Genomic DNA, 24,353 nt, shown 5'->3' with positions numbered 1-24,353 from the left:
CCTAGAAAAATATGTGCAAGGATTGAGAAATAACCTCAGGAAGTTGGACTGACACTCTTGGAATGCAAAGATCAAGGGTTTCTTTGCACTATTTTTATTATAAACAAAGAACCCATTACAATTGCAGTGGCGTCACTGGGGGAGGTAGAGGGAGGAGATGAGGAACAGTAGGAAAGCTGGAAAAAAAATACAGATAATTATTTGAAAGCCCTGAGTATATTCCTCCTGTACTCCTCACATCATTATGGCAATGAAAATACCCCAGGCTTGTTCACCAAGATCTTCATTTCTGTCTGAATGAAGTCATAACCTTACAAGTTTTGGAGGTTGTTTAAAACATCTTCATGTGAAGTCAGATGTGAATCACTAAACAGTTCCCTGTTTAAGAAAAGGAACAAAACCAACAATCAAACAGCAAAATACAAAGAAAAACAAAAGTAAGAGGAAGAAATAAAATGAGCTCAGCTTTCTGACCGTGTAAATCATCAGGAATTGTTTCATCTTAAACACTAAATGCCCCAGCCCTTGCTAGCATGTAGAGATAAGACATTTCCACCTCCACATGACAGCTCATACAAACTGTTCCTTGTTTATTTCCCTATTAGGAGTTCACAGCAGTCACCGAGATGATTTTGCTTGATTTGATTCCTTCCCTGCTCTCTGTGGTTGCTTTACCAAGCCCTGTACGAGGCTTTTCCCATCCCTTGGGAAGATCCAGAGTCAGGATTTGTGCTGACAAAAGCCACAGCAGATAAGGCTGCGGGAGCCGCCGCAACGCCGCTCCTTTGGCCAGCGCTCTCACCCAGGGCACCTTCCCAGGCAAAGAGCTGGGACAACACTCCATGCTGCTCCCATCTCACTGCTTCTCCCACCTCTCTCCATCTACCAAAGACAAAACAGCCTACAGTGACAGCTAAGGTGACAACAGGGACAGTTGTGAGGTTGGTGTCTGTGGTTGTTGAACCCCAGGTTTCCAGGGATTCAGCCTTTCCATTGCAAATAAAAGTCAGAGTGCCTGAAGTACATCTGGTTAAAACCAAAATACATTCCCAGCACTTATTTAAAACTCTTCTTTTTTTAGAGATATGAAATGAGGCCTCAGGTTTTAGCTTTTATATTTTTCAGATTCTGTGCTGCTTTAGTGGGCAGTTCTGAGCTTCATATGAGGGGATAGTGAGCTGTCTTCACAGAATAGGTGGACTAAACGATTCCTTCTCAGGCTGGGGACCAAGGACAAATGATCCAGATATCAGCCATAAACAACGTGGACTGAAGAGTGAAAAACAAGAAGGATGGGACTTCAAAATCTAAAGCTGTAATTGGACAATTAACTCCAATATCCTAATGGACCAGAAATTATAAAAGTGAGACCCCATGACTGATCATCCATTTTGTGCCCATTCTGGTTCATCTGAGGTGTAGCCCTGGCTGGGCTCTTGTGCTGCCCAAGGTGGATCCACTGAGGCCTCCAAATAAATCCCTACTGTATTCTTTAACTGCATCTAGTCTCTGTTCTAGGTCAGAATTCACAAGGCATGTAGAAAGCATATATGAGTGCTGGTGATGAGCCTCTGGTTTGCTGGTATTCTCTTACTGCTCAATCAAAAGCTAAAGAGAATCCCATTGTATTTCACAAGAAATGTATAAAAACAGTTTCTTCCACGATATAATTACTAAAAAATCTCAGCTCCAGATAATGCTCTCTGCTAGCTGACAAATCAAATTACCATGTTAGTTTCTGCAAATGACTTTTGGTTAGTTATTTCCAGCATACTGTCCAACCATACACTTACTTGTACAGGGTAAAATGTAAGTAATACATGAATGAGCTATCCATTTCTGCTCTAAAACCTGATGTAGTAGAAAAAGCCTTAAAAAACCCCAAAAAAGCAAAAAAAAAAAAAAAAAACCATGAAAAAGAAAATTTGTCAGAGTTCCTGAAAAAATGCTTTTTTCCATTGTGGAGAGCACCATCATCACCACTGAAGAATGAAAGCGGAATTTATTCTGGTACACAGCTTGCAAAACTAAGCAAATATTTGGGTTAGGAAAAGAATAATTTGATACCACTGGGAAAAAAAAAAAGAAAAAGAAAAAAGATAACCCACACAGCAAGGTTGTCTGCACCCCTTTCTGGGTGAGGGCCGTACCCTACTTGGACAATAGTTTAAGAGACTATAATAGTTCATAAGAATTTACTCTGGTGATAAGACAAAGCAGATTTGGTAGCATAACCAAATCAAAATCAAAGCAGCCATGCTTGAAATTTTTGAAAATATTTTACTAGCTGCAAAACCTGTAGCTTACCGTGCCCAAAACAAAATGGAAATATTGGGGGGGTGGGTATTTATTCCCATGCAACTTTTTTGTTGAAGTTACAGAACAGACTAATTTTTCCAGTTAATTATTACAGGAAGAAAAATATTATAGCAGGCATAGGTTTATTTTTTTTTAAGTATTCCCCACATCATAGTAATACTGCATTCTTTTCGTTTAATATTACAACTTGTAGCTGTTCTAACTGAGATACAAGTCTCCTGAGTGAGTGTTAAAACACTTCAGTATTACTCTCTTAACTTCATCTGTAAAATATGAAACAAACTGCAATTGTAACACTGAACACTTACCAACCTTCCAGAACATTCCAGCCTTTAACCTTTGTGTCAATCAGATCTCTGTACTCATATCACATGCTGGAATAGATAATACATGCCATACTTGTGAAAAAAAAAATTGAGGACCTGCAACTACAACCAATAAAATATTCTTCCATATTTTTTTGAAGTGATCAAAGAACAGGAGCTTCCAGAACACCATCCAGCAATAAATGGCAGAAATAGATATCTGAGCTTGGTGTGATTCATTTGCACATGTGACCTGGGAAAGAAATCAAATAAGTATTCTGGAAGGAAATCAAAGACAGAGTCAGTCTGAAAAATTTTAAAATAAGAGCTGGAAACAATAAATGATACTTAATCTAGAGTACAGCAAGTAAATACAGTAGTAGAGAACCCAGAACCATTTTCTCGAAGGCAGATGTGCAGAGAGAGGCAGTAGTATTTAAAATTAACTCTAGCTGAGACAATTGACATCTCTATACGTGATACAGATGTTAAATACAAGCAGCTATGGCCAAGTCCCAGATGGTCACTTGTGATATCTGTGACTGCTGACCTAAAATTCACTGAACAAAGAAATTGTAGGAGCTGTTGGGGTTTTTTGCTAAAACCTTCATTGCTCTTATTTGTTCCTGGATGCTTTAGTAGTGAAAAATCAACATTGTTACAGAGAATCAACCAAAACAACTGACTCAATCCAGAGGCTGGTGCCCAAAGACCAACCTACAAATGCAGAAGTGCAAATACATCAGCAGGGAGATACTGAAACATTTGGTTCACTCCTTTACTCATCTCCTCCAAGTTCAACAGCAAAGGAAAAATGATTATTGCATAATTTCAGATACTATAGAACATCTCTTAATCAAGAACCCAAAAGCAGCTTTGGGGAATACAGTGCTGAGAAGTAGGTCTTGGGAATTCTCCTAGCTGAAACCTAGGAAGGAAACTAGAGAGATGCCTGAAGTAGACCATGGGATTAAACATTGTCACACTACTTCAAATTTTTTCCTCATATCTATTTGATTGTCTTTGTCTGCAGAATTTGGCACAGATCTCCATTTTTTCCTCCTCCTCTTCCTCCAGTCTTCAATATTTTGATCTGCTGCAGACATTTCTTAGAACCACATAATAAGATTGTTTCATTTTACACTTGACATTTTCTTCTAACCTTAGATGTCACTGTATATTCTTAAAGGAACAAGAGAAATCCACTCTAAACTATGGCAACACTGGACTTAGCATGGGGCTTGCCTGGGAACTGCAGCTTTGTAAATTCAGGCAGCAACAGCATAAGTTCTGTTGAAAATAGGTCTCTTCTGGCTGAACAATAATGAGCACTGAATTCTAAGACTTTCTCTCTAACTAAATGTGTTTGGTACTCCTGAAAAGAAATTTAGTTTTGTACTTTGTTTTAAAGCAAGAAGGAATTGATACAATTAAATAAATGCAATAAAGCAAGGGGGATATAAAACATTAGACATGCAGGGGAAAAAATAAAAGTATGATGAAAACTAACAAAAATTTAAAAGTGGGGGGGAGTCAAATCAAACACAAGATATTCTACAGGGTTTTTTTCTACAAAAGAACAGTCTGGGGTATTCAGTTAAACTATAGATACTCAGGGTATTTCATAGGGCTGCAACCTGATGTCAAACCATGTAACCCCACTGTGCTCTGCTCTGTGGATCACATCTTTGTGAACTACTTCTAGGTATTCTCCAGGGCGTGTTTTCCATTACAAACTGGGTTTTGATCCTCTCTTTCCCATTCAGTGTCGCTGTGAGAACAGAAAATCTGCTTCCCTCAGGTGAGAATTCTTCAGGAGACTTGGAAAAACCTCTGGAGCCCATCAGCCATGGCCTTGCAACTCTCCCAGGTGTAGGACCTTATGCTGCGTGACTTTGGCTCTTTGCAAAAAGTGCGTTATCACTGTTAGAATATGGCACCAGAAGGTCCAAATTCTACTTTTAGTTCTAAAATAAAGTTGTTTTTAATAACTCCTCAGGAAAAGTGAGGGCCATACAAAAAAACTATTATCTCTCGTACCATCTATATAGAGATGCATGAAGCCAGAGTTTTTGAACCAAGCAGAACACATTTGGACACTAAAATAAGGTCAAATTTCCAGAAATGATCTGCAGCTGGAAGCTCTCACCATACTCAACATACTCTCACCCTCAACACACTAAACTCTTGGAAACCCAGCAATATATATAGACACCTAAACAAAACCTGAGTTGTTCAGAAAATCTGGTCCCAGTTGTGAATTCTGACATGTCCTGAACATCCAGTCTGGGGGTTCTGAAAAGCTGACTTACCTACAGCTCCCACTGACTGAGAATCCCTGTCATTGAAACACCTAAAAACCCATTGTTGCCTGAAGGCAGACTGCTGTGGTTCCAAATATGAAAATTCACTTTTGCATTTTTAATTTGAAAATATTCATCTTTGCTCCAGCCACATATGATATAATTTGGTTTTTTGAGGACCTGTTGCTGAAAGGTAGAAATTACAAGGATGCGTTAAAACTAATTAATGACACCCTCTAAAAATGAGCCAAACTTCCAGGGCTCCAGAAGCATCCATTTAAGTCAAACACTTTTGCTAGTGAAAATTCCACTATATTCTAGGAAAATGAGGGAAGAGGAGAGCTTTCTGCTGGGAACTTTGACCTGGGTATGATTGTGACTCCTTTTACACACATCCTAAGTATTTCATGATTTTGAAACCACCTATTTTTCCAATTAAGGTGTCAATGAAAAAAAAGAAATAAGCAATGAATCACACAGGGCTGGTCTTAAAAAGTCAACATCAACCTTAATTCTGTGTTGACACTTCATAGCTTATTTTCCACATAGTTAATTTCCCACCCTCACAGGATTAACATTTTCTTCAATTGCCACCACAGCATAACGTTAGTACAAAACAAGGATTTTTCTCATCACTTACATATCATGAGGTTCCCTCAATTTAGCTTGTGCTAAAATAATCCCAAAACTGACAAGGATTTTTCCCATCCATGCTCCTACTTCCACACTCAGCCCTGCAGGGACTTCTGTGATAGTTTTGGGTACTGGATTTTGAAAGCATAGTAGTGATACTACTTGAAGTATATAACTTTCATTTTTAAATGTAATAAAAAGTAAGAGTCCTACAGCTTCCCATCAGAGTGCACTACTTCAATCTCCTCACAGAGCTTTGCAACCAAAATTATGGATTTTTTTCCCCTCAGGAGAGAAAAAGAATAGAGCTTAAAACACAACAATAAAAAGCTAAAATAATAATGAATCTTAGCCTTTTTTTTCCATTAAAGCAATGCAAAAGACTGAACAATAGCTGATGAAATTTTCTCTAGAACAACCTCCTTGCACAATATAAGTATTACACCAGCTGTAAATTGAGCTGCAGAACTTCTAATGCATTAGGATACATGGATTAGGAGACAGATATTACAATAGTTTCTCATAATACCTTTGAAGAAGAAAGAATTAAAAGAAAAAAAAGGAAATTTAAGTGAGCCTCTGACAACTATCCATATTTCAAACTACAAACTAAGTTCCCTATAATCAATTTTAGTCCGCACCTCAAAAAAAGATAAAGAAATTTTAAAAATTGTCTTAATACTTCTGAGTATATTCACATCCTCAACTATAAACACCAAAACTATGGAAACAAACCCATTCTATGTACTTGAGCAATTTTTTATTTGCATGTAGAATGTTAAATTTAAGCCTAAGCAATCAACTGTGATTTTCATCCAGTATCCACAGACTTTTCCCTTCATGGTGGCAGGTGTTTTTACTTGGGGGCACTGCTGGAGTTTTGGGGGGTGTTTTGGAGGGAGAGGAATTGCTGATTTCAGAGATACTGAAAGAAAAGTGTACCTCTATAAGGATATCAGCATTTTAACTCAGTTTCTCATTGCAAAATGAATATCCCTGTGACTGATAAAGTCACCAACTCCATGTATTTTAGAACACCAAGGGAGCATGAAGATAAATATTTTGGAGAGCAGCAGAGAAGGCACAACCTGAAGAGAAGGGCGCCTCCCTGTGGCAAACAGATACAGGAGAGCCTTACTTCCAGTTTCTTTTCTCCATATGGATTCAAGCAGCCATAGCATCAAATGTTCCTGGGAGCACGCTCTCCTCTTTATGCTGTGAAAATCACCAGGGCAAAAACACCCCAAAAACACTCATAGAAACAGAGGAAAAAGTATACCTACAGAACATCTACAAAGGCAAAAGGCTTCACAAGTTTTCCCAAATTTGGGAGTTTAAAGTTTAAAGCTTATGCTGTATTTTGATTTTTAATTAAAACTAATTTAATTACACAAGCTTCTATCTTGACAACATCCAAATATAGACACAGGCACATTTCTACAAAGAATCAATTTTTTTTTTTTTTTTTTTTTTGCTGAGCACCAGTTAACATCCATTTTTTCTTGATGGTCCCTTTCCATTTTCTGCTTCTAAATCTTCCAAATCAGTTCCCTCTTTCCTGCAGAGTCCTACTCTTGTAAGGACTCCATAGTGCCTTTACTACAAGTTCCTTTTTCCTTATTTGTCCACATTTCCTGAAGTATGTCACTTTTAAAACTAACTCTAAAATTATCACAGCAATAGTTGGCCTTCTGCATTTATTTAGGTCAAACCTAATTTTGCCAATCAAATCTCTAGAAAAAACTGTATTTTTATCTGAATGAAGACTGCATCAGCAACAGTAAAGGTAATTATATTACCCAGAGAGCATCATCTCATACAGGTTGTTGAAGCATTTTCAGATGTTTCATCTTATTTCAGAAACAAATATTTTTGGGAGACAAGTTAGTTTATTTTTGTCTTCTTCCTTTTTGTTTTTAAGATTGTATTCTCTTTAGATTGTTTTTCCTTTCTTCACTGGTAGAGTGGAAAAATGACAGAAAGAAATGGAGGAACTACACCATACCAATTTCTTGCTATCCTTCTCTGCCTGCTTATCCTGCACATTCCTTTAATTATATCGGATACTATTCAAGATCCAGCACATGATTTTAAATTGTATTTGATACAGAAAATCACATATCATTGAAATGCAAACATAAAGTAAAAATAGTTTGTCCTTATAAAATTAGGATACGTATATAAAAATCTTCAAGAGGACTATTGCACGTTTGATGATACCAGTTCTTCATTTTGGGTAAAACAGGCATCTGTAAGATCAAGATGAAAGAAAAAAAGAGCCATATTTTAAGAAGGATAAAATTATCCTTTTGCAATCTAAGTGGAAAAATTTGGATTTAGGAGATGTAGGATCACTGCCTGGTTGCAGAGAACCTGTCCTGCATATTACCCCAAGAGGAAATAAGATTGAATATTAAGCAAATTATTCACTACAATAGCAAAATAAACTTTCAATATTTAATGAAAGCAATAAACAATAGACTGTAGTTGTCAACATAAAACTATTTTAAAGGCAGAACACTTATTATCCAAACACACTCAACTGGGCTAACAGGCTAAGTCAGGGTTTTTGGTTTTAAAATACACCAAAAAATCTTCAGCTAATTTTTCCGCTGTTCTACAGCCTGCTATAGGCAGATGAAACCTATCATGGTTATCATTGTATTCTGAACTAGTTTATTTGAAAATAATTTTGAAGTCAAGGTCTTGTGATGCTTTATGACCTCCTTTACTCTTCCTCTGAAATATTCTTGGATGGACTTAAAAGAGGGCTGCACATATGGTCTACCAGATTCAACAAGGAGGTAGGAAGGTCAGATTCTTACCAGAAAAATTTACATTTCCTTTTGCATTGGCTGTGTATTACATGAGCTCTAAGCAAATGAGACTCCCCAAAATTTATAGTCAGCTACGCTTTGGATTGAAAATCAGACTGGGGAAAAAAGAGATTTTACAAAAAGCAGAGAACAGAAATCACAATCAAAAACTGGAGATGAGCAGATGGTGATTAGAAATATCTTACCAAGCACCTGAAATGCAGCTCTTGCTGCAGCGTATACTTCACCAATTGTACTAATTTCAGTTAGTATTTCAGATTTTGAAATTTGTAATCACTTTATCAGGGAAAAGACATATTTTTTCTTTAGTCTCTCTTTACAGCAGTGAAGCCAACCACTCAGTGGTCATTATACTGTACTCCAACTGGAGGCAACACTTCACTGAAAGAGGCTGCACTGTTCCTTTGATGACAGCCTGATTGCTCTTTAAGAAGTTTCTTACTAAAATTTACTGCAAAGACCCTGATACCTAGGGTGGTCTGTGATACATCCACAAAACAGAATCATTTAAAAGGTGCATGTTCTGCAATAATCCTAGCAATGCTGATCTTTCAGAAACAATCTGTGTAGAATAAGGACGCCTGTTCACTGAATTTTTAAACAAAAAAAGCACACACTCCCCAGGGGGAAAAAAAAGGTGAGGAACTTTCTAGTCTGCATTCTCCAGTCATCTCTAAGAAATGAGGATTAATAACTAGTTGCCTGTAGGCAAGTTGTAATAGAATTACCTACTAAAGGGCTTCTTCCCCTTCACCTTGCAACACCCAGTTCTGCCTTGAGACAGCTTCTGTGTTTGGAAGGATATTTAAAAGGTTATTCAAAGTAATCACCATGATAAATGCAAAGAAAATCAACTGCAATTGGTTCAGGGAAGGGTTTTCTTTCCTTAGGAGAAAGAAAACTTCGGGAAGTGCTTTTGTCAATCCCAGTAAGACTTTGACAGTAACATGTAACCTCAGTCCTTGACCCAGCAAGTCTGAGCTGCATTTAATTGGTCTGTCTGCAAAGCTATGAAAAATTTCTCTTTGTGTACTGTAAAATAAAATGTATATATTTCATACAGCTGGGAAACAATATCTACTATTCAGAACTGCTGGCAGCACAACAGAGCACTTTCCTTGTTAAACTCCCTGAAACCATCCCCTTTTTTCCAGCCCTGCTTTTAGGTGCACTGAAGAAGCCAAAAATATAAAAGTCAACAAGTGGAAAGCATAATCACTGGAAAACTCAAAGGATATAAATCATTCTTAGGAGAAACACAACATTTGGTGAAAATCATGAGAACCTTACAGATTTGTTGGGTTGGTTTGTGGAGCTGGGGAAGGACTTATCAGGAAAAAAATACACTGAACAGCCACACTGAAATCAAATCCTCATCTCTGTCCAGCCCATCTCATTTTTTTTTTACTCTACTTACTGGTCTTCCTCAGCATCGAGCTACTCCCCATAAATCCACAACTAGCAGCCATGTGGACTTTTATGAGATAAATCTCAGTATAACTGGGAACCTAGAGTTTTTTTTAAAAAAACTAAGCTTTTCAATACATGATCAACTAAACATTCAAAGAGGAGGAATTTAAAGAGGAAGAGACAGAAGCTTTCTAATCTCTAATTCTCACGTCTGTCAGCGTGAGTTACCATGGCAGTTTTAACACACACTGAGCTTGTGGCTGTTTTTATGGCTGGAAACAGGATGGGCTGAGGTGTATCAATGTTACACAAGGAGTCAGCCAACAAATCCATGCCAGGAGATTCCCTTGTGGAGCAGCTACAGCAGCCATAAAGATGTAAACAAAGGTAGCAACAGGACTTATTTCACTGCTGAGGTGCAGCTACCCAAGGAGATTTGCTGGCAACAAGATCTTAGCAATGGCAGGGAGGACTTCCCAGTTTCCACTTAATAGACCCAAAACTAGTAAAATTTATAGCACAGGCTGAGCCTGAGCTGTACAAAAACATAGTCACTGAACGTTTACAAAGCACTGGTTAAAAGGAGAAAAGTGATTATTTAAAGGATGTCAATATTGATCGGAAATTCAGACTTTTCATTGATCCCATACTGACCCAGCAATAAAATGTCTGTTTTAAACATCACCACCTCATAGGTCTGAACACAGTAACACAACTTCAACTTCTTTTAAGCCTTCATTTGCAATCAAATGACAAAGAAACAGGTAAATTAGGTGTGTATTATACACATAGAAGTGATGCACATCATATATAAATGAGATCTATTTTTATTCTTCCAATTACCTGCAGATGCAGCAATAACTAACCAGAGAAAAGGTATTCCTGAATGCAAGCACTGTCAAGATGCAAGACCATTTTGAATCTTTAAAGCAGCTCACAATTTTAAAGTCACTGGCAGTAGAAAGACAGAAAAAAAAAAAAAAAACAAAAAAAAAAAAAACCCAAAAAAAAAAAACAACCAAAAATGGGAGTATTTTACTGCTAAGGGACCTGGACAACATTCTAACACAAGTTTCCTTGTTGTTTTTAACTAAAGCACAGAGAAATAAAATGGCCACAGTAACAATTGGTAATCATTAGGCCCAATTTTCTTTTTTAAATCCTGAGCAGGAAAAGAACATTCCTTCAAGTTTTGTTTGTGTGGGCACTGAGCAAGCGCTAAATCCACCCACTCCTGTTTCTCCCTAGATGAGTTTGGTGCTGTTCAGAGTTAAATGGTAAAGCATTAGCATTTATACAATTTTATACCTTCAAGCACTGGTATGAGTTGAAGGGATTTTTTTCAGCCTTCTGTAGGTGTGTGATAGTTACACAATGCAGAAATACAGGCTGCTGAACACTAATTAAAAACAAACCCTTAAAATACATATTCCATTTGCTTTAGAGCATCAATTATAAAACCAGATGTTCAAGCCAGATGTCAAAGAATTATTTTTCATAAGCCACAGCTTATAGCCATGTAGCCTCCATTTATCATCTCAGATGGGAACATTTAATTTGACAGCACACATTTTGGTTAATAGCCAGTTTCAACATTAGCACTTGTTTTTGCAATTTTATGTAAAGGGATGCGATAAAACTGTCTATAATGAAAATTCTGTTATTTCAGTACCTCAGCATTTACAAATCATGTCTATCTGTGCACAAGCTGAAAATGTTTTACACACTTGTGAATGTCTGCAGCATGTCTCAGAGGCATAGTTCTTTCCACATGCCAGCTTATTTAATATATATCTACAGATAGGGTTTGCTCCTAGAAGCTCTGCTCCTCTTTCAAGACATTTATCTTAAGAGAACACAAAATAAAACATCTTTGCTCCTGTGTTTCTTGAACATTACAAAACTTCACTGATTGCAGTGGATAATTTTGATTAAAAAAAATTATTGTACTCTGGTACTTTTGGTAGATGTTCTAAACAGAAATTTGGGCCTAGAGCTCTCATCACAGCGTATATTTATCAATACAAGTCCTGTCTTCTTGTGTATTTCTTGCATTTCTAGGTAAAATCTATGCCAGGTCTTCAGCTGTTGTCAGGCTGGCACAGATCCAGTGACTTCAGCACTGTATTTAAGTTTCTTTTACATTTGACAGGAAAAAAAAAAAAAATCTATCTGTTCTGAAGCCAGAAATAGTAAGGAAGGGATAACTGGCATACCTTAAAAATCTGCCAATAGATATCAATCCACCCTGATTTTAGCCCTAAAGGTGAACAGTCCCATTGCAAAACTTCTACTGAGAAAAACTGGGTAATCATATTAAATTATCTGACAAATTTGTGAAAGGAGCAAATTAATTTTCCTTCTGACTAAAGCCAGGATTTGACTCTCCAGATAGTGAGAAGACACAAGTTCATATTTCAACTGAGATACTTCAGGTTTGAATTATTTTGTCCAGACAGCAAAACAGATTTTTTGGATGCCCATCACACGTTTTCAAACCCAGACATTGATTTTAGAAAAAAATCCTGAAGAAGCAAAATCAAGATGTTTAATGCAGCCCTATCAGAAAGACATATTGTATGTGCTGCCTATGCTTGTGAAAAATGAAGGAATGTGCATTTTGATTGCTCCTGTTCATAAATCAAAGAATCTAAGGAACTAACACATGAACGGACTAAAGAGGAATACACAGTATCATCTATCAAGAAACTCCTACAAAAAGGAAATGGAGATGAATCATAACACACCTTTAATTTTAGATCAGACTCCAACTGCTAATAAGAAAAACACAGTCTCTTAACTGCAGATTAATATAGAAATCATGTCCAACGTCCTTTCATGCTGACATAAAAGAAACCATACCAGCCAGCTTTACTTTTCTATTAAGAAGCATTTCAAAATGTGCCCTAAACCAGGACACAGGGGTGCTGAACACCGGTGTTAAGCCTCCATACACTTCAGAGGCAGAAAGGCAGAAGGGCTGAGTGTAACCGTGCTCAAAGAGTCTCCCAGATTGTGAGCTGATGAGGATAGGAGGATTAAGATCCTTCCTGTGAAATGTTTCATTGGGGTTTTTTGTTTTTCTTTTTTTCTTTTTTTTTTCCCGTCTCAGGGAATGGAAGTTCCACCTATTAGAATTGGTGGAACATCAGTCTTACTCCTTCTGATCAATATGCAAGCAAAACAAAAACAAACATATTAACAAGTTAGCAGATCAGAATATACTGATCACTTCTTTTTACAGTTCCTGAAAATAAGACAGTATTGAAACATCAAAGCTATTCACACACTGAAAATTCTGATTTTTCAGAAATCAGTAGCAGTAAAGTCAGCACAAGGCTTTTGAGCATGTCACAGTTCCTTTCATGATTTTGGATATTTGTATACAAATACAACTTCAAGAGGCTGAATTCACTAGTGAACTTCTTATCCACACATGAGCATGTCACAGTTCCTTTCATGATTTTGGATATTTGTATACAAATACAACTTCAAGAGGCTGAATTCACTAGTGAACTTCTTATCCACACAAAATACTGTTCTGACCCAGGAAAAAGCCTTTATACAGTAATTGTAACTATTGGTTTCAGTTGTTATGGTCTGGCAAAAGGCTTTCAGTGCTCTCATATCTGCTAGCATCACAGGAGAAAGGCATTGCAGCTTAATTAACTTGTCAACAATGCAGAGGCAATGAGAAACTAACATTCTACCCTTTCACATAGATCAAGCATGTTGACCAGTTCTAACATTCAAATCATTAGCCACAAAAAAGTTGTTTTTCCAGTCACCAACATCCGTGTTTTTATTTCAGCAGCCATAATACTCTAATGGCTAAATGGGTTTGCTTTCCCAGAGTGTCTGGGAAATTATTTTGCTAATCTCAGTTCACAAACTCATTACCAAACTGAATTCCAGCATCTTTTCCAGTGTCTAGCCAGACTATCAAGTTTCGGGCACCTTTCACTACTCCTTATTTATGCAATTCTTTATTAAGCCTGCATTTTACAGCCTTTTTTTACAACTTAGGCATATTAAGTAACAAGGTTCTGGATAACTGGAAAAAATTCAGCAGCAGCTTGGGAGGTATCTCAGATGGGGGTGTAAAATAATATACAGAGCAGCAACGTACACAATGCTGCTGCTGCATGCACTCCATTGTACATAGGAATAATTGTACCTTTCCTCTCATCTCACCTTAGCCCAGGAATTCTTTTCTGAGGAATAACTGTTCAAGGGCAATATCCAATTTCCACAGCAAGGCAACCAGCACAGGAGCTAAATAACCTGCCCTTGTGAAGCCCTGCAGATGTTTGAAACACTGTGCAGACAATTTAGGGAGACACAACTCCTAAATTCAGCATCCATTCCAAGGCAGGCAGGCAGAAGGGGATGCACTGCAAGCACAGCCCCATTACAGCCAAAGGAGTGCACCAGGCATGAGGAAACGGGGGTAAACTCCTCTCACAGGACAAGGGACAAGAGCACAATCAGCACAAGAGATAAATGGAAAATTACAATTAGGGATTGGGGGGAAAAAGGCTCTTAGAGAAAGAATAGTCACACCCTGGAACAAGCTGCTTTGTTATGGCATCTCCATCCTTGGAACTATTCAAGGATTGCTTGGGAAAGGCCCCAGCAATCTCAGCTGATTTCTAAGTTGCATTTACAATGATGAAAGCTCTGCTGTGACTGCCTTGGAGCAGCCAACTTCCCCTCCCAGACTAATTTATTCCTTGATTTGATCTCACTTTCCACCCCACATTCAAGACTCCACAATTTGGGAAAAGAAAAGGGAAGCCTCAGCAGTGGAAAGGGGAGGCACATTTTCTGCCACAGAAGCAGCTTCAGCACACCCAAAATTCTTTTTCCTTTTTAATTCTTCCTCTACCCTCCATCCCCTTAGAAAAAGACAGCATGTACTAAAATCAAAGTTTATCACTAATTTCATCTCCTCAAAAAATATTTTTCTGGAAGAAGCTACAACGTGCTCAGTTTTCCATGGAATTTTGAAGGGCAATGACCTCCCTGCAAACTTGAATAATGTCTGCAGCTGGAGGTATGCTGGATCCAGGAAGCCTTTAATATTCTACCCTAAATCCATCACAGTGGATATAGCATTTTAGAAAATTGCTAACTTTTGAAAACAGACTTTTGCCAATTAAATGTCTGGCCTGTGCTACAGCTATTAGCTGATGACTTCTGCATTTTCTTTTTCCTCCTTCAAAATCTCATTCTTTCTTAAAATTTCAAATTATCTACCAAAATAACAAAAATTTTCAATTTTCCTAAAGAACTATCCAATTTCAATTTTACTGCTACAGTAAAATTAACAATTCCAACCAAGCATTTTCCCTACAGTTCACAAGAAAGTTAGAATTGCATTTAAACTGTAAAAATAGTTTGCATCTTATCAACTAATCTTATTAAACTAAGTAGCAAGGTTTTCTATCACATCAATGTCTGTTAAAGTCTCACAAAGAAAGAGAATTCCTAAACAGTTAAAAATTGAAAAAAACATAGGACTTTGTTTCATCCTTTCCAGCTTCTAGAAAAAACTGCACAATGAACTTCAAGACACTTCAGGTTGTTTCATTTTGGTTCTAACAGTATTTCATGAGTTGGTGGGTGCTTGCTCAAGTGTAACTTCAAGAAAACTAAATCAAATACAGTAAAGCAAACTGATAAGCTGCAGAGTGAAAAAAGTTCATAAATTCTCACTTGCACACAGAGATGGTATTCAGAAAGTTATTTCCACTTCTAATTATCACAAGCAAACAGCTGGTGTGTAAAATTGTTAGTGACGAAAAGTATGCGCAGATCTGTAATTTAAATTTATTTGAGAATGGAAATGGGCTCTTGGAATGAAGAAGACCTATAACTAATTGATTTATACACTCTAATTTGTTTATTTCAGTTAAAACATAAACATGTCGTACATTCCTGAAAGACCTGACAAGGAAAGTAACTGAAAAATAATGATGTTTCTTGCTTGAGTATTTTATCATTGTTCATTTTATTACTGCTTTTTTTTTTCCTACTGGGTATATGAAATATGCAAAAGTTCCTGTTATTATAATACAGATGCATAAACAGAGGAATTTGGCTTTTCCCTGACTCCATTGCAAAGGAAAATAAAACAGAATTTCACCTATTGTCAGAGTTAGGCACGGTTGTATTTTTTCAAATCTACATTAACTGTAGACCATATATGTGGGAATTCGGGTCAAACCTCATTCTGCCCATCCACTTTTCTTTCTGTCACACAAACTCCCTTTATTTCCTCCTGCCATTTCCCAGGCTTTCCTGACACTTGGAGCAGTCCCACTGAGGGGCTGGGAGGGATTATCCCAACCTATAACAGTGCTCCATCACAAAAACGGGCATTGCTCTAAGAACCCCTTAATGAGTAATTAACAGCACATAACCTGCAACTTGAAGTAATTATTTCCCAACATTTTAAGTTGAATTAAAAAAAATATTTATTTTTCTTAATACCAAGAGGACTCATTTTGAATAAATACTACTCTCTTTAATCCCATTTTAGTTCATTTTTATTTCAGTTTTTTGCTTTAATTTTGCTGGTACTTGGAAAAAATCCCAACATTTTAAAGCTTATAAAGCAAAAGGTAATGGTATGCCAACATCATTCACAAAGCAAACCTACTGCAAGGCTGGTCCCACTGTTTAAGGGTTACAGAGCAAATAAAGATTTTAAACTGCAATCCAGCAGTAAATATGCCTTGCTCAGTGCAGCCTGACAGTAGGTTTTGCTCTTTGTGTGTATATGCATGAGCATGCATATAAAACTCAGAGGGAAAAGCACTAAAAACAGCACTGGGAAGATTCAGCAAGCCTAAAGAGAATCACAAAAATCTTTTTTTAATGTCTTCAAATTCAGAAGTCAGACAAAAGTGGAAGTGGCCATGTTCAATTTTTGCATAATCCTTATTTCATGTTAAGAGCATAAATTAGAATCTAATCATTAATCTGAATCTCTCAAGAACACACCAAACCTAAAAACAGCAAAAAAAAACCATGCTGAGGGAGTGGCCTGAAGTTGTCTCACGGCAAATTTAGGTTGGATATTTAAAAAAGTTTCTTCCCCAGAGGGTGGCTGGGCACTGAACAGACTCCCCAGGGCAGTGGTCACCAACCTGGATAGATCTTAAGGAATGTTTGGACAAGGCTCTCAGGCACGTGGTGGGATTCTTGGGGTGTCCTGCACAGGGCCAGGAGCTGCACTCCATGATCCCTGTGTGTCCCTTCCAGCTCTGGGTATTCCGTGATTGTGTGCAGCCCCTGGGATGAACGGCAGCAGCAAGCTCCGTATCCCTGTGTGGGGCACTGTGACTGAACACCAAATCTGAGGGCATTGCACTACTCCACAGCCAGAAGGGACAGTCCAACCCTCCTTGGATTATAAGGAGTTCAGCCTCCTCATACCACCCATCCTGACTTTCACCCAGGCACACAAACACTGAATTTGCACCTTGTTATTAACAATAGGGAAGGTTGATGGTGGTATGTGTAATGACAGATGTTGCCAGTAGAAGAATGATGCTGATAAGCTCAATATGGAGTGAAAATCTTGATCTTTATGGAAAAACACAATTCTGAATACTTAAAATTGGTTCAGAAGCTTCATTTGAGACTGTAGATCATACTCGGAGTTTCCTTTAAGGAGGCTGACCCAAGCAATATGCCTGATGTATCAAAGAACAACTCTTAGTTATTTTAAAGAATAAATGAATCAATTAACTGGACTCTTAGAGCTGGCAAAAGAATGAGCTAGAACTGGTAAGTACAACTTAATGATCAATTGCTTAATATTTATAAAATATATATATATTACAACTGTGTTTTAACTTTTATATCTAGAGGGTTTTGGTTTCCCAAAAGTAGAAAAAGAACAATTAAAATTCTGCTTTTTTTTTCTGGCAGACAACAACCAAAGCAAACATCCAAATCCAGCCTCAGTGCCCTCAGATTTAAGGGCTTACATCCTGAATCCTGCTGGTCCCATGACAATCCAAATTCAGACATCCCCAAGGAGCCAAGCGAGGCACTTGGAGCCCCCAGCCTCCAACAATCCCTTTCACACATTGCAGCTTCACTTTGTGATGATTCTGAGCAGACACATCCCTGAACCATGACCTCTTCCAAAACTTCAGAGCACTTCCAGAAAAACAGAATCTTCCTTCAGCACTGGGCTCTCCTCACCTACCTGTGACCTGTTCCCTAACTTGCACACAGACTTTGGTTCTGTCTCCCTGCACATGAAGGGACCCACCCTCTTTCTGATGGGGATGCATTTCAAATACTGGTGTGAAGAGCATGTCGGGAGCTGCTGGCTCAGAGGAGCTTGGAAGCAAACATGGAGAGAGCTGGAGAAAGGGAGTTGGGCTCTTCTTGCATGACTTTTCCACACACTTTTGTAAGAATTTTAGGCTAGTCCAGACAGTTGGGAAATCCCAAATGACAGATGATCCATTTATATTACCCTTACATTTCCATTGTGGATATAACTCATATTGGACTTGTCGCAAAAAAGCACCACGCTCAAAGCCAAAGAAGATGTAGCACATTTCAAAACAGTCTTTTTCACATCTCTGTGGTTATTCTAGGAGGAGTTAATGTAAAAAGTAGCCAGGATGACATCTGCATTAATATATACATGCAGCACCTATGGGTTTACTTGTTAATTAAAGCAAGGGCCTTTATGTCATTTGTACAGCGTGAGGTAAAGAACATTTTTCCTGTCTGTATAAGCTTTGGTACACCAGTTTCCTCCCTAAAGAGCACATAATAGCTACATTTAAGTAAATCAGGTCAACGTATCCTCCTTTATTTTATGTTAAGGTAAACTAGCCTTCCTGTCCCACTGCAGCTTAATTTTTCTTTTATAGCTATTTAAAACCTATTATAGGTTAACATTAACATTCAGACCGCTTCCTGCACTGTCTGATTTTGCTAGATGATAAACTTAATAGCACTTAGTGACAGACAGCAACTGAGGAGCTGGGGGAAGGGGGGATTTCATCTCCAACAGCAGCCTACAACACTCGTAGCAGTTTAATAAGGACATCAATAAAAAGGCAGATCTACTGTAAAATGCCTGCGGTGGCAATTACTCTGCTTTGTTTACTTTGGCTGCAGCCAGCAGAGAGCAGGATCCATTCTGCTCACCACCTCTTCCCTTCCAGTCACTCCTATCCCACATCTGGCCAGGGAGAGGCATAACTCAGGGTGGGGATGAGAAAGTTGAGAGGATGGATAGCATACTGCACTGGCACAGACGCTCAGCCCGCCGCTGTGGCAGGACGCGTTAGCGTTCAATGGTGCGCACGCTGACTGCAACCTTGGAAAAGACATTACCTCACAAGCAAAAAATCTTGCACTCTGTTCATTTTTCAAGATTGAATTAAGCCTGTTTTGGTTAAATGCGAATATCAGTAGTTTGGAAACCCAAATCTGACGCATATGTCTCTCTATACTGCCTCAGAGGTTCAATCAGGGGATGTTTAAAAGCTTTCTGCTGGTAGCAGGCAGCAAAAGCCACTCAAGAGGCAGGAGGAATGATTTGTCAAGAGGTTTTTGATTCCCAAAACTGGTATTCAGGAGCAGTTTTGTTCTCAGGATTGGTGTGGCTTCTAGAGACAACAACTCTGCAGTTATGCTCTGAGGCTGCTTTGGAAATATCTTGATCTGCCAAAAGCAATATTTGTAGTATGAAAAACCATGTAAGTAACTTAGCAACACTCAGTTTCTAAAGACATTCACACTTAGCTGATACCTGACTCTTATCTTTCAGGAAAAAAAAAAATAAAGACATAGAAAGGACAACTGGAAAACTGGCTGTTCTCTTAAAATGATACAAATGGTGCTAAAATTATTCTAAGCTGGTGGTGGGTCTTCCTGGTACAGAGTAAAACACATGGAATAAAGAGAAGTTTCAACACCATAAGTTATGGACTCGGATTTTGCTCTGGCCGACAGTTTCCATATGGTCATGGAAAACAAGGAGAATTTTTAAAAGATGTCTATGTGCTTCCTTGTACAGATTTAGCTGCTTTGGTAGTGCACATAAGGAGGTGTCACAGAAAACATTGCTATCTCCTTGCCAAGGAAACCAGACAGGTATTCATCTGTACTCTCTAATGAGCAGCACAAAGCAGCCAGGCCTTTCATCTAATCAATTTCCTCCTAGAGTTGGACTCAATTATTCTTATGGGTCCCTTCCAATTCAGGATATTCTATAGCATGATAATGCAAACAGCTACAAGCATTGACTTTCCTCCATGTGAAAACAAAATGGTTTTGGAGACTTTGGGACAAATGCAAGACATCTCTAGCAAAATAAATGCCTATCACAGTTCCAGATATCTGCTAATCTTTTCAGCATATCGTGACTATTTTTTTCATCCCAAAGTGTGAGACCTCAAGATGGACCCATGAGATGGGGCAGGAGGAAGCTGGGCAGCCCTTTAAAGAGGGAGATGCTAGGCTGTACATCCAGGAGAGCTCCTCTGAGCATAGAGCAGCCACTCAGCACATCTGACCACGACATTTCTAGTTCACCTGTGCCCCATGACATGGGAAAAGAACAAAACAGTGGCAGGAAAGGAGGCAGAAGTCAACTGTGAGAGTTTCATTCTCAAAGCATGATACTCAAAAGTCAGAATGAAGAAGATATCAAGGAAAAGCCATGAAAATTTGTGTAAGCAGCAAAGCCAGGTAGTACAAATGCCCCTCCTGCTTCCCAGCCTCAAGGCACACTCAGTTTCAGGATACAGTGGCATCCCAGGAAGCTGCAAACGCTCAGGAGTGCAGTGGCTCCTGCCTCTCTGATCACCCCTTGGAAAAACATACTGCTTCATATAAATTAGAGGAAACCTAGGAATCATGTCTAAATCAAGATCTAGGCAAGACCCCAGCCAACCTAAAACATGGAGAGACACAAAAGTGCTGTAAAAGCACCTTTCCACTCCACCTCCCTTGAACTCAGGAAGAGCTAAGCCCCAAACCTCACAGCTGGAGGCAAATGCAGCTGGCTGGGAGAGGAAAACTCAAGTCTCATTGCAATGCAGCCCTCCAAGGCTGAGCCCCAGCCCAGGCAGTACTTGCAGCACCAAGAGAAGCTGTGCCACAGCCAGCAGGACAGTGCCAGCCAAAGGGCTGCCTGAGGACGGCCACCAATGGTTGCACTGCCAGCCCTGGCCAAGGGGAAACCTGGACACAGGACAAGGCAGAGAGGGGGCAAATGTTCTGCTCCTTCTCAAAACAAGCTGCTGTTTTTGTTTCCAAGCTTCAGGCTCTTTGGATCTAATTAAATTTGAAGAAGGAAATGAGGAGTAAGCAAAATTCTTGGACAGCAGGCTGGTTTGTTCAGCTAGCTGGGGCTGCAAGCCATGCATGAAAGGCAGGTGCTAAAGCAAATCCCTGTGTCCTTCAACAGCAACAAGAGAAGTGTGAACAAGCGAGAGGATATACCTATTTTAGGAATGTAATTGTTTTATAGGAAACATAGCAACCCCAGTGTTCTTCTCATCTTGCTTTTTAAAACTCAGCACTCATAAATTCCTTCAATTTGGGAAATCAAAGATTTCATCTGACAGCATAAATATTTGTTCAACACCATCTTTGGGTTTTTTTAGTTCTTAATATTTATATAAATATCACTTACTGAACACTGGACTGGTGAAGAATTAAGGAAATATGCCCTTAACTACCCTGAGCAGGTAATTTGCAACAAACCTCATGGCCCCTGGCTTACCACCACCTCCAAAACTTGGTGGTGATCTCCCAGAGACCCACCATGGAGAGGCCAAACAACTGTTACTGGTCTTAAAACGAAAAGAACAATTGCGCCATAGAGCTTAAGAGAGCATGCTGTCTTGGCATCAATTCCTACCAAGTCTGCTGACAGTACAGAGCAGTAAATAATGCAGATTTCTAATTTATACCTCTTAAAACACAACCTAAAAATAGGAAAGACTCCTATAACAAAGAATCCTCCACTGAGTGCTCAAGAAAGAAAGTCTTACATCTTCTTCTAGACCACACATAAACCAGGTGGAAGCAGTTCTGAAGTCAGATTTTAATAGCTCTGAGTGAGATTTTCTTTCACAGTTGCATTACTGAAGACTTGTAAACTCCCGGAATCTATATCATCTTTTAACTAGAAGCTGCAGAGTTTAAATTTCTTGCTGTGTGGAGAAATACCTGATTCAGTTTGTTTTGAATCTGCTGCCTGTCAACTTCTTTTGACCTTGTCAAAGGCTGTCTGGGGAGAACACTGTCAATGGAATTTTTGTGAAACCTACATAAGAATCTGAGAAGATTACTACACAGCTTGGATGCTAGAGGAACTGCTGCAAATAAAAGGCAAATTTTTCAGATTATTTAACTGATTCAGAACTTTGTTTCAGCCGACAATAGTTCAAGAATTTTATTTTCTAGTGTCTTTCGGTAAAACAAAAATAATCAGCCTCTGTCCTTTTCCCAGTTCAAATGGATATTCTTTTTCTTTAACCCTGAATTATGACAAAGAGACATTCAAAGTCAACATTAAGAAAGAGCCCTGAGAAAAGGCTACATGTTATATGTAAATTCCCTCATTTTATTCTGAAAACTGATTTTATACACTAGCTTTCTGGGTCTCTAGCTGTTTATATGATTTCTGTTACTACAGACCCTTCTAAAACTTAGAAAAAGTTAGTAATTTCTCCACCTTCACTTCGTGGGAAATTGTGGAGGGGGGAGGGGGCAAAAAACATGTTGTTTAGTCCAAGTTTGAGCAGAAATACAAATTCAGAAATACATTCTGAATGTTGGCCAGGTTTAATTTTTATTTAACACATTCCAATGGCCTCCTCTCTTTTTCCTGGAGTGAGAGAGGAGCAGATTATCAGATGACCCTCCTTGCTCACAGTGACTTAACCCAGGGACAGACCAGGAGCTCTGAACCTGCTCTCCCAAATCCCACAGCATTCCACTTGCTGTAGGATTGTTTTCCCTATCTGCTCCAAGCCATTTACGACACTGCAGCTTGGTAAATCACTACAGTTAAAGGAGAGCAGAGTCGATTTCCAGAGCTGTAACATTTTCCTAGAAGAAGCAGATTTTAAGAGCCACCTCAGTCACAGGTGGGAAGCTTAATTAAATGCCTTGCAGTGTTGAAAGACTATGTACTCACTCCCTTATTACTTGGGCTTCATTCCCTGCTAGATTTTGGGTAACTATATTAAGAACAGAAGAAAGCTTCCTCTTCTTTCAACAAGTTTTTTTAACCCCTCAAAAATGTGAAGAGAATCTGCACTATTCTGCAATAAATGCCTAAAGTTCTTTTCACACACCACCTTTAAAATATGATTGAGCAGTATGCTAGTGCTGTACTGCATATCCATCTGTTACAATTCACCTGAGAACAAAGAGAAATTTAAATGTGAAATATGTCTAGCTTTTGTGAAAAGAAATTGGACTTTTTGTGGTATGAGAGACACAGTTAAAAGCTAACACCAATGTATTACAGTTTTTAGTTGCTGAGCAGTTTACAAATAATTCCTTCAGAAGTTGCAGAAATCTTTGCTACAATTCATCTTAAGCAATTGTCTCAGGGCATAAATATTAACATATAATGATTTGAAGGGAGCAAAAAGCAATATGCAACACCACATATAAAAGGACATTTGGTGACCACTACTAAAAAAAGTGAACTACCTCATTTTCTGACTAAAAAGCTTTAAAAATTCTTGCACACCACTTTTGGCTTCTCCAAAAGTTGCCAAAGCAATTCCATCTTTCTCAAGCTGCAAACCCATCTAGAAGGGACTCACCAGGCAGCAGGAAAAGAGAAACTACGGCAATGCCTGGGTCAGCAACTGCAAGAATGATGTAGCTTCCCAGACTTTCCATGGAAAGTAATGGTTTCTCTTTTGCAGCAAAAAAAGGACAATCCAATGGTTCCAAACAAAACAGGGCTCAGCTCAATACAGCATTCAGGTTTTGCTTAGAGGATCCATTAAAAAAGCGGTGAAACATCATCCCAGCTGTAACTTGCTGTTGTTAAGAGATACTTCAAAAAAAACATGCAGAGTGCACTTCAAAGTGGTCCTTAGATGAAAAATTACCCCATTTTGGAGCATGCTTTAGATACTACAGTGATGAATTTTATAACCTATCACTTACTAGTCAAAACAAGAATTTGTTATCAAGATTCCTGTACAATTACCTTCATTTACAAAATTCAAGATCCTTTATGCTTCCGTGCACCATCAATGACAATACTCAGATAACAAAAACCACGTTCCCAACTCTCCAGTGGCTGGTTTTTCATGTGAACCATAAATAGAGAATATTACAAGGAAAAAAACAACTGAAGATGACATAAATTTGGAGAAACCTGCAGGATAATGGGGGCAGTATCAATTGTTTTGACTACAAATTCAACTAAATAATACACATTGTATACAAACATGGAGAGAGACATTAACTAAAAAGAAATAAAATGTTCTTTTAAAAAAAGCACAGCTTAGTGTTGGTTCTCT

This window comes from Zonotrichia leucophrys, chromosome 4 (genome assembly GCF_028769735.1).
Source record: "Zonotrichia leucophrys gambelii isolate GWCS_2022_RI chromosome 4, RI_Zleu_2.0, whole genome shotgun sequence".
Lineage (NCBI taxonomy): Eukaryota > Metazoa > Chordata > Aves > Passeriformes > Passerellidae > Zonotrichia > Zonotrichia leucophrys.
The sequence above is the reverse complement of the archived record's forward strand: the minus strand, read 5'-3'. Positions refer to the sequence as shown.